Here is a 12454-nt window from a genome sequence, read left to right as displayed (position 1 = left end):
ACGATTCCATGTGCATGAAATCTTTAACGTTACAGGTATGTTTTGTTTACGTTGCCGTTTTTGGTATTATATGAACTTGTCAGCTTCATTTTTAAGGAAAAAATTCATTTGGTTTGAAAGTGTAATTGAAATCAGTGTAGTTACAGTAGTTTCATCATTTACCGTTGATAAGTTGTCCCGTTTATGTTCGGATGTGTGTTGAGTAAATTTTCCTTAGAGGATTTGTGTGGATGTGCCCGAGTGTAAGAATAAGCTGTAATTATGTTTGCCCACAGTAGACTTTGAGATTTATATGGACTAATTTTCTAGTCGAATACTCATGGCACATCCCGGTCCACTGGCTGAACTTTCTAGATAAAAACTTGCATTGAGTTTGGTATTTGAGAATTTGGTATTTGAGCTTGAATGTATGTTGCCTGCAATTAAAAAAAAAATTACTTTCTTTACAGTTTTGCTTTCTCTAGGGAAAATTGCAAAGAATCATTAACTAAGAGGTTCTTAATAGAAACCCTAGGTTGGGGGATGCATGTCCTTACCACCCTTTCAATTTCCTTATTTTGGGGAAGTCAGTGGAAACCTTTATAAGGGATCTTTGTTGCTTTAGTTTATCTGTTGTTGTTCTTATCAGGAGTCAGTTCTGTGCTAGCAGTCCTGGAAGAAATCTGTGAATCCTAGGTGTGCAAAAACTGTTGAAACAGAATGTTGTCATTTATTTCCCTCTAGGCTATATACATACAGAGAAAATAAGGGAGAAAACAGGGATTTTGATTTTCTGCAGGTAATATGAGTTTTGAGGCTTTTAGTGTGATTCAGTAGATCTTGAAGTATTTTTCTGTGGCTTCCTTACTGTATATGATTCATTATAAGAAATTCATAAGCAAAGTTTGTTAGGAAAGGTTACATTTAGTTTTGGGGGTGGGGAAAGGAAACATTGAACTAAATAGAATGATTTTGTATATTTAGATTTTTCTGAAGAATTTTAAATACAATTGTAAAACAGCCCACATACTCTTATAGTTTCTTAAAGCCATTGGGAATTTGCCTCTGAATAGTTTTAAAGTTTGACAAATATTAACAACACCCCCTCCCCCACCATATCTTTTGGTTACATATGATGGAATTTCTCCTGTTTTGCCAGAAAAGTTATCTTATATTTTTTCAGTTTTGTTCATCATTTACAAATTAGATAGTATAGATTTTAACAAATAGATCTCAAGAACTGGATTCAATTAGCAGCTTTTTAGGACATAAACATTAAAGAGTTAGATGGAAAAGATTGTTTTGACTGACTGGATAAATGACAGGGCTGTGTTTGATGTTCATCCAGGAATTGGTCTGGAGCTGGTGCCCAGCTTCTCAGTCCATCTTGAGGAGCCAAATAAAATATTTAACCTAGGCCTCATTTTATTTTATTTTTTTAAAAAGTTGATTCTTTGTTAAGACCTTAAGAAATGTTTGGCATACCTTTAGACGAAGCGTTTAACAGTTCGTTTAGATCTTGGTTTCCTAATGGAGGGAAAAAAATTACAAAAAAAAAAAAAAAAAAAAAAAAAAACCAACCAAAAACAAAACAAAACCCTCAGAAAACAGCACATCCCACAGTGAATTTTGTTTGCTTTAGAGTACATTTGGGTTGTAAGATGTTTTGAAATTATTGTTCAGTGCTTTCAGTTCATATCATACTAATATTTAAATTTGTAGTGTGCCTTTGATTCCAAGGTGCTTTATGAACTGTAGCTACTCAATTATATCCTTAATGTAGAATTGCTCATTTACTGAAAGGTGGTAGCAATTCTTTTTTTTTTTTTTTTTTTTGAGATGCTAACATATCTTGCAGGAACACACACACACTCTCTGAAGGATAAGTATTTAAGTCATGATATCTCTGTCCACAATAGATAATAAGAGTTTTCCACATATTGTTCCTAAAACCACAATTAATTAATGAACTGTGGTATTTTTTTTGGTGCTAAGAAAGTGGGGCTAACCCCAAATTTGAGCTTCCTTAGAACATTGATGGTTAAAATCTGATTTGGTCCATCAAATTACTTTTTTTTTTTTTTTTTTTTTAGGGAGAGAGAGAATTTCAATATTTTTCAGTTTTCAGTGGACACAACATCTTTGTTTGTATGTGGTGCTGAGGATCGAACCCGGGCCGCACGCATGCCAGGCGATCGCGCTACCGCTTGAGCCACATCCCCAGCCCTCAAATTACTTCTTTATGACACATTAACACTTGATCATTAAAATGGTCTGTGTGGGCAATACTATCAATTTTTGACTAGTATTTCTAGTGAAAATTGATTCTACAATGTGTAATTGGTATAGTATGCTTATCTGATACAGGGTTTTCTTAAAATAGTGAGAAATAGTTTGTATAGAAAATACTGTTTATGTTTGCTTGTAGTAAAAACAAAAAGGAGAGCATATATATATTTAAATACCATATTGTTCTTAAAAAAACAAAGGCTGGAAAAAGCAGTTCAGTGTAATTTCTATTATTTTAAATTCTTAGATATGGAGAAATAGTAGGTTATTTCTCTAGAACATTTATTTGAGACTTTTTGTAAGTTTGATGTTTTTGTATGCTATTTCTCATCTTATTATCTTATAAAAATCTTGGTAGTGAGGTTAACCAGATCTATAAATTAAAGAAAATTAATTTTAAAATCTTACTTTATTCTGGTTAATGTTATTTAATTGTGTATTTTATTGATAACAAACCTTTAAAAATTACAACTTGATTGCACCTTGCAGGTTTCTGTACACCATAATGACTTCTTTTAGGGACATTAGTGATTGATTTGAAAATCCCCAGTTCATATTATTTTCTTGGTGTCTGAGGAGGAAGCCAGTGTGGCTTTGCTCTTTCCTTTTCTCTTAAGTTCTCTCTTATTGTCTAACCTCCTTTGGACAGGGAGCAGAACATGCCTAGGTGCTTCACACAGTTTGGGTTTCTTGGTGAGTGAAGTGTGTGTTTGTGTGTGTGTGTGTGAGTTTGTGTGTGTGTGTGTGTTTTAATCATGGCTTCTACTTTTTCTGTTGGTTGACTATTATCACAACATTTATTTTGCATATAATTCAATTTTCAAGGTAAATGAAAGGTCACACTTAAGGAACACAAATATTTTATTTTAGTCATTTTTGGTGAGAGCCTTTTAAAGTTATAGTATTCCAACTTTTTTAAAATAGGCCATACTTAACAGACTATAATGTTGTCCTTGTGATTCATTATTATGAATATAAATTGTTGTATAATTACAATAGGGCAGAGTGAGAATATCATCATGGTCTGTAGGCAGTACTATTTGACCCTGGCTAAATATGATATGTTGTTTAACTTTCTGTTCTATTATCACTTTTTAATTCTCACAATAGCTCTGTGAAATAAGAGATTAAGTACATGTTAGAACCCAAATTATCTGTCTCTATAGAAAGGCTGTTTCAAATGAATTAAGAGTTTTGTGGAAAAATAAAATACATTACATTCATTTGGAATTACCTTCACCCCTTGCAGTTCTTTCTTACCTTTTAAGGTTCAACTCAAGGATTACCATTATCCCTAGAACTTTTCCTGACCTGTATTGACCCCTATGACTCTTAAGAAATTCTTTCTCCATTATCAAACCTAACTCCTGAAAGGCGTTTATTGTAAATATGTACGCTGTAAACTCCATGAAGGCAAGGTCCTTGTGTCAGCATGGATTAGGAGCTTTTTAGTTTTTTATTGAATGAATGCAGAGATACAAGTAGTTCTGTATATAGTTGTACATGTAGTTTGTTATGGCTAATGCACTGGATATGAGTGATGAGATGAGGCTATTGACAAATTAGCCTATTTAGGATATTACTATAGTTTTCCAAGAAGTTCGATTAAAAATAAAACTTATTTTAAGATGGTGGGAACCATTAAAGTATTTGAAGCTTTGGTATATTTTCTAATTAAAAACAGTCTGGGGGGCTGGGACTGTAGCTCAGTGGCAGAGTGCTTGCTTAGCATGTGTGAGGCACTGGGTTTTATCCTAAGCCCCACATAAAAATAAGCAAATAAAGGCATTCTGTTAATCTACAACTAAAATAAATAAATAAATAAAATAATAAAATAAAAAAAAGGTTTATTTAAAAAAAAAAAACAGTCTGGGAATGACGTGGAGGATAGGATTCCAATAGGATCTGTGAAGACCGGCTTTAAGATAATCAGTTAAGGGGGTTTGATAGTGACCATTGTTCAGATTTTTTTTTTTGTTCTAACACTTCCAAATTTTGTTATTACAAATAATTTTTGTAAACATCTTGGTGTAGATAACTTTAATTTTAAAAAAAGTACTATGTTTTAGGATATTTCCAAAGAAAGTTTGTTACCGGGTTTAGGTGTATTGATATTTTTTAGGTTCTTGACTAAATTTTCTTTAGGCTGATTTCTAAAAGAGTTGTGCCTATTAGAGCAGTAATGAATGAATAGTGTCTTTAAAAATAAAACAAAAAACTATCCCATTATTTAAAGGTTTACTTATGAAGTTGAATATTTTCTTCTGCTTACTAATTATATTTTTCATTGTTGAGTTGTTTGGCCTTGTTCTATTTATCTGTTAGGGACTTAGTGTTTTTCTTATTGATCTGCCTGAGACTTTAAAATATATTAATCTGTTGTCATATTTGATACAAACATCTCTATGGTACTTTTTGTCTTTTAATTTTGACTGTTTTTAGACATGCAGAAATTTGTTATTTTAGGAGTCAAATTTGTTTGACTTTTTTTTTTTTTTTAAGAGAGAGTGAGAGAATTTTTAATATTTATTTATTTATTTATTAGTTCTCGGCGGACACAACATCTTTGTTGGCGTGTGGTGCTGAGGATCGAACCCGGGCCGCATGCATTCCAGGCGAGCGTGCTACCGCTTGAGCCACATCCCCAGCCCCATTTGTTCGACTTTTGTGAAGTTTTTTTTTTGTTATTTTTATTTTATTTGTTGTAATTGTTATTTTTATACTTAGGAAGTCCCATTTCAGAAACTTGGTATTTAAATTCATTTTATTTTAGTGTCTTTAAAAAATGGTGTAAGAAGCTAGGAGTGGTGATGCATGCCTAAAATCCCACTGACAGGAGGCTGAGGCAGGAGGATCGAAAGTTTAAGGCCAGACTCAGTATTTTAGTGAGATCCTGTTTAAAAATAAAGAATAAAAAAAGGACTAGACATGTAGCTTGGTGGCAAAGCATCCCTTAGTGGTCAATCCCTAGTAACTCCCCCCAAGAGGGTTAAGAAACCATTTACCCTCAAATTGCCATTTTAGCCTGCTCATCAATATTTATTAACCAATTCTTCATTTCCACAGTGTTTGTGATATTTATTACAGTTTAATTACTGAGAGTCAAATCTGTCTCTTGATAATGCTATAGTGTTTTTATTATTATAGCATTATAATTTAATTTAATATTCTCACTGTGGCATAGGAGTGTAGGTCAGTGGTAGAGTGCATGTTTAGCATTCTGAGACCGCGGGTTTAAATTGCCAGCCCCCCAAACCCTCCCACAAAAAAATCCCATTAGGCCCCCAATTTTTTTTTTCACTAATTTGCTGTGTGTGTGTGTGTGTGTGTGTGTATATGCACACGCACACACGGGATGCATGTGTTTTACCAGGAATAGAATCAGGAGCTCTATCACTGCCACATCCCCCTAAGTTGCCCCAGGCTGGCCTTGAACTTGAGCTCCTCCTGCCCCAGCTTCCTGAGTCTGGGATTATAGGCCTGTGGCACTGTGCCTGGCTCACTCATTTGCTCTTTGGTATAAATATGGAACTTTAAAGAGAAATTTTATTTGTATTATTATGAGAATTGCACTTTGTGAAAACGAGGTATTTAAGTGTACTTAGTTTTCTCACCCAGGAGACTGCTTTTTTAAATTTTATTTTATTTTTTTTACATTTCTTCAAGATTTGATCCATTTTGATTAGGATAATTTTATAATTTTCTTGTATTTTAACTTAATTTCAGCTAACTTATATTTCTGGTACTTATTGTTATTTTCTAATCTTAGCTATAACTTGTATTTAGGAATGCAGTTACATGTTTTTTTTTTTTTTTTTTTTTTTTTTTGCTTTATTAGAGCAATTTTCCCAGGTAGACATTGAGCTTATTAATATTTCACTTGATGCTAATTTTTTTTAGTGATCAGTTTTTGGCATTTTATTTTTTAAATAATTTTCAGTTGTGATGGACACAATACCTTTATTTATTTTTTTATGTGGTGCTGCTGGTCGAACCCAGTGCCTCACACATGCTAGGCAAGTGCTCTATCACTGAGCTACAGCCCCAGCCAAGTTTTGGGTACATTTTACAATTGACCATAAATATCAAAAAATTTTTTTGCTGGCCACAGTAGTGCATGCCTCGAACTTGCAATCTTCTAGCCTCAGCCCCCTGAGTAGCTGGGATTATAGGTTTGAGCACATGCCCAGCTGATAATTTTTATTACAGTGCCATGAATGGAGAAATAGTGTATGTGAAAAATATAAGAAATCAGAATAAGCCGAGTTTGCCCCTTACATTTTTCTTTTTAAAATTTTTATTTCATACCTCAAAATATTTTAAATTAGTTTTCATTTCTTACTGATGAATGTGGATTGCCGCAAGCTTGACTTTAATAAAGTTTACCTGTCTGCCAGCCATCAGCCCCTTCGAATCAGTTTTGGAAAAGGTGGAATATAAAGAAAAGCATATCTATCATTACACATTATACACATGTATTGAAACATCCCACTATACCCCATAAATATGTACAATTATTATGTGTCAATTAAAAAAGAGTAAATATCTAAAATGTGACCACAGAAAGGGTTGTTCTGTTAAATGTGGGTTGGATTATGAGTACTTACTGCTTTTGCTTATTTTTTTCTACAAGACAAAAGAAAGAAAATTATATTAAAATCTAACTAGACTATTTTGACAACTGCATTCCTGAGAACTGTCACAAAGCAGAAACCCATAATGGAGATTATATTTTTCTTTCTTCCTTCCTTCCTGCATTTCTTTCTTCTAATTTGTTGTACATGATAGCAGAATGCATTTCAGTTCATAGTATACAAGTGGAGCACAGTTTTCCATTTCTTTGCTTGTACACAAAGTAGAGTCACACCATTCATGTCTTTATACATGTACCTAGGGTTGTATTTTCTCGGTAAGATATACTTGGTAATTTTATGGAAGGCAGTCAGAATATTGTGAAAAGAGTATAGAATCTGGAGACAGAAAATTTGGGTTCACATCCTAATTATGCCACTTACAAGTTTTGTGCCCTGAAGCAAATCACACATTTTCTCTGTGCCTGTGTCTTTAGTTATAAATGCATGTTTAAAGTAACAGTGTTATTTTTAAAATCTGCAAGATAAGAAATAGTGTATTTGAAAAATACTGTTTTATCTGTAAAATTTTATATAAATATATTTTGTTATTTTTGACCAAGATTGTGTTAAAATAAATTAGAGCCAATTTTCTATTTTATATGAGCAGATACAGATAACAGTGACTAATACAGATATTGATTTAAATGATATGCATTGTTGGTGGGACTGCAAATTGGTGCAACCACTCTGGAAAGCAGTAGGAGATTCTTTAGAAAACTAGAATGGAATCACCATTGACCAAGTTATTCCACTCCCTGGCATATATCCTAAAGACTTAAAATCAGCATAGTGTAGTGATATGGCCACATCAGTGTTTATAGCAGCTCAATTCACAATACCTATGCTATGGAACCAACCTAGGTGCCCTTCAACAAATGAATGGATAAAGAAACTGGTATATATACACATTGGAAAATTACTCAGTCATAAAGAAGAATGAAATTATGGCATTTGCTGGTAAGTGGAGACTATTATGCTGAGTGAAATAAGCTAATCCCCAAAACCCAAAGATCAAATATGTTCTCTCTGATATGCAGATGCTGACTCACAATTGGAGGGCTATGGAGCCGGAGGTTCATGGATTGGATGGGGGAATGGGGAACATGGCAATGGAAAAGACAGAATGAATTAGACATAACTTTCCCATGTTCATATATGAATACATGACCAGTGTAACTCCACATCATGTACAACCACAAGAATGGGAAGTTATACTCCATGTATGTATAACATGTCAAAATACATTCTACTGACATGTGTAACTAAAAAAGAATAAATGAAAAAATTGAAAAAAAATAACTGATCTGTCTATTAAGATAGGCATAAAATATCTTGTGTACCCTGGAGTAACAGTGTATCGTAAGGTGTTTAAATTACTGTATTTGTGCTATTGTATGCAACCATTGTGTGAAGTATAAAAAAAATGCTGGTGTTACTTAAAAATCATTTATGTATAAACTTTTTGGAATAAGAGTAGGATGCATGAAATACTTGAGAATACACGTTAATACAGTGGTGATGATTATGTGCTGAAATAGTTATCTTTTTTTTGTTTGTTTATTAGAGATTCCACCCAGGTGTGCTTTACCCCTGGGATACATTCCCAGTCCTTTTTTTTTTTTTTTAATTTTAAATTTTGAGACAGCGTTTCACTAAATTGCTGAGGCTGGCCTGGAACTTGTGATCTTCCTGCCTTAGCCTCCTGAGTCCCTGGGATTTCAGGCATGTGTCACCACACCCAGCTAAATACTGTATCTTAAAGTACTCTAGCAGACAAACAATTGTTCTTCTCTCTTCCTTCCCTCTCCAAATTTTTGTTAATAAGCAGTCCTTTGGAGGATAGTTTTTAGATAATTTAGGATTGGGGATGGAGGCTGTAGATGGGGCCTCTGTTTAGAGCAAGTATTTATGATTTGATTTATTTCCATGTAGTGGGGCTGGCATTAAAAAATAGCCTGTAGTTTCACTTCTTGCCAGTAGATGGAGATGTTTCTGTGCAGGTAGGTAGATGTCAAGCTTGAGGAAGGCTTGTGAAACTGAAACCCAAGGTCTATATCAGTGTATTTGGGTTAAATTTAATTGAAGGATTAGAAACTGAAACATGACCCAAGCTTCTAATGAAAATCCATACTTCAGTATAGTTTTCTTACATAAATTCTTTAAATACTACATGCTGTAGAAGGAGAAACAAAAATTATTTCATTCTATCAGAATTACAAACTAATTAATTCTACTTTTATTTTTGTATGACCCTTCATTATTGGGTTTTGAATATAACTTTCTTCTTCCAGTGAGAAATAAAACATGTTGGTTGGATTGGGAATTTTGTAAAGGAAGGATGGAAAAATCCTTAAAATTTAAGATAAGTAATGTGACATTCGATATATTCAAAATAGTATCTCTAACATAGTATTTGATACATAATGTATCCTCAGTAAATGTGAATTAAAGAGTGATGAAATTCAAAGAGGCTTTCATTGTTGTTAGGACCTCACTTAAAACAATAATAAGATTTTTCTTTGTGGTATCATTGAATTAACTGACATCTATATCTTAGTAATTTTGATGACATTAAGATATAACGATAGAGGACTGCCAGGAGCAATGATGCATGCCTGTGATTTCAGGGGCTCCGGAGGTTGAGGCAGGAGGATCAAGAGTTCAAAGCCAGTCTCAGCAATGGCTAGGGGCTCAGCAACTCAAGTGAGACCGTCTCTAAATAAAATACAAAATAGGGCTGGGGATGTGGCTCAGTAGTTCAGATTCCCTGAGTTCAATCCCTGGTACCTCACCCCCACAAAAGAAGACTGAGGAGTTCTTTTGTTAATATTTGATTTGATTAACAGAACTCCTTTACTATGCTCTACAAATTTAGCTTCTTAACAAAATAAAGATCAGACTGATATCCACTAGACATACATCTGTAGAGTATCACCTAAAAAATTTCACTTGCATGAGTAGTCTGTCAATATTAGGAAGATGATTTAGTAATTTGATAATTATTTCAGAGCTCTGTGGAGTTTTTTGTTTTTGTTTGTGGTACTGAGGCTTGAATCTAGGACCTAGTGCATGCTAGGCAAATACTGTGCCACTGAGCTACATCCCCTGTACGTTTAAAAATTTTATTTTGAAGCAGGGTCTTGCTAAATTGCCCAGGCTGGCCTTGAACTTGTGATCCTTCAGCTAAGAACTCTGATTTTAAAGTGTTTGCTTTTTGGGGGCTGGGGTTGTAGCTCAGTGGAAGTATGCTTGCCTAGCATGTGTGAGGCACTGGGTTTGATCCTCTGCACCATATAAATAAAATAAAGGTACACTGACAAGTAAAAAAATATTTAAAAAATTTTTTAATTTTTAATTTTTTGCTTTTAAAATTTCTCATTTCCTTACTATTCAGATCTTATCTTTGTAGGTGTTCTGAACTGGAAAAAGTGAAATGGACACCTTTAATTTCATGAAAAGGGTTTTAAAAACTCTTATGAAGGAATTAATAATAGATTCTCAAGGGAATAGTTGGTACCAACTTTTAAAATTTAGGATCGGTACATCAAAAGTTCTTTGTAATAAAATTTGAATTCTTGTATAATTTAGTTTCCTATTTTCTAGTTGTTTCACACTTTTCTTATTTTTAGCTTATGTAGGAAACTGATATTTTTATTACTTTAAAATGAGGGTTGGTGATGATAGTTTAATTTCCTCTGATTTCTAGTTTAGTTGGCTCTTAATTCTGTTTTCCCTATCCATGAAGAAGACTTAGACTAGGGTGAAATTTGTTCATGTTTTCCTATTCACTCAGTAAACATTTGCTAAGAGTCTTACATGTATCTAATACTGAGGTTTAGGCCTGAGATTGGAAGAAGAGGTTAGGACAGTGATCTTGCTGTCAGAGAACTTGCAGTGAAAACAGACTGATGAGAAGACTTGATGGATTAAATAACTAAATAGTGTTACAGTTAGAAATATGCAATGGAGTGAAATAAAAGAATGAAAGCTCATGGATATTTTTAGGGGGACTTTGTTTCTAATTTCTAAAAATTGAACAGTATATCATATTTTCTACCCTCCTTTTTATAAAAGAAAGGTACATTGCTCAGCTATCCCAAATGGGACATTGTCCTGTGGTAAGAGGGCCTTCCAGGCCACCAGAGACAAATCCAAATATTAGTGAAGTAGGTTGAGAAGGCATGGCTCCAATGACTGGGTAACTTTTTTTTTGGGGGGGTGGTGGTACTGGGGAATGCACTTAGGGCCCCATGCTTGCTAGACAAGTACTCTACCACTGATCTGTATCCCCAAACATGGGTAACAGCTTTTCACAAGACAATGGTAATTTCCATTCTTTAATTTTCAACAGAATGGAAGAACTTAATCAAGTTGTCAGGGAAATCAAATGCCTTTATTTTCCAGAAAATTTTTTAATAATTACAGATTTTTGTTATTTCTTGACATATGTAACTCAATTAATTTTTTAAAATTTCTTGACATATGTAACTTAATTAAATTTTTTTTTTTTTTTACCAAGGATTGGACTCAGGGACACTTGACCACTGAGCCACATCCCTAGCCCTGTTTTGTATTTAGAGACAGGGTCTCACTGAGTTGCTTAGTGCTAAATTACTGAGGCTGGCCTTGAACTTGCAGTCCTCCTACCTCAGCCTTCTGAGATTTTGGGATTGCATGTGCCACCATGCCCAGCTTTATTAGTCTTTTTAAAAAAATAAACTTTAGGGCTGGAGTTGTAGCTCAGTGGTTAGAGTGCTTGTCTTGCATGTGTGAGGCACTGGGTTCTATCCTTAGTACTACATAAATATAAAAAATAAGGTATTGTATCCATCTATAACTAAATATTTTAAAAAATAAACTTTAAATTTTAGAATTAAGATTTACAGAATGATTATGAAGTTACCATGGAAAATTTGTATATTTCCCATACTCAGTTTCTCCTCTTATTAATTAATCTTACATTAGTATTGTACATTTGTCATAGTTAATGAACCAGTAAGGGTACACTGTTATTAACTGAAATCCATACATTAGTAGATTATTTTTTCCCTATTTCTCATTGTTTTTATCCCTAATAGATTGGAACTTCTTGCAGGGCAGAAGAGTGTGTGTGTGTGTGTGTGTGTGTGTGTGTGTGTGTATGTGTGTGTTGCATTTACCTGGTATATGAACACTTACTTCTTCCTCACTTGGTGAGAAAATTGTTTAGGGAGGTCACATATGAATTTTCCGAGTCCCATAGCAAGTTCATTTTGAATTGGTACTGGAGTCATATTTTGTCATATCCAGTTTGCTAAGTACAAAGGTGGATTTATTGTGAAAAATAATGTATATTAATTTTTAGGACCCAATCTGAGGGTCTGGGAAGTACTCTAGCAATCTGTTTACATGGTCCTTTTTAAAATAATGTTTTCTTGGTGTAGGGTACATGCATAGAAAAAGTACAAAAATTTTAAGCATATGTAGTTTAGCATTTTTCAGAAGCTGAACACATTTACATAACCAGCATATAGATCAAGAAACAGAACATTGCCAATATGTGATTACAGATT

General features: G+C 33.7%; 1 protein-coding gene across 1 annotated transcript in view; it reads left to right on the top strand.

Moving 5' to 3' along the window:
* Window positions 1–12454, top strand: part of Smurf2 (SMAD specific E3 ubiquitin protein ligase 2) — a 98281-nt gene that overhangs the window by 954 nt on the left and 84873 nt on the right. The gene's annotated exons all lie outside the window — the stretch shown is intronic.

This window comes from Urocitellus parryii, chromosome 7 (genome assembly GCF_045843805.1).
Source record: "Urocitellus parryii isolate mUroPar1 chromosome 7, mUroPar1.hap1, whole genome shotgun sequence".
Classification (NCBI taxonomy): Eukaryota; Metazoa; Chordata; class Mammalia; order Rodentia; family Sciuridae; genus Urocitellus; species Urocitellus parryii.
The sequence above is the reverse complement of the archived record's forward strand: the minus strand, read 5'-3'. Positions and strand labels throughout refer to the sequence as shown.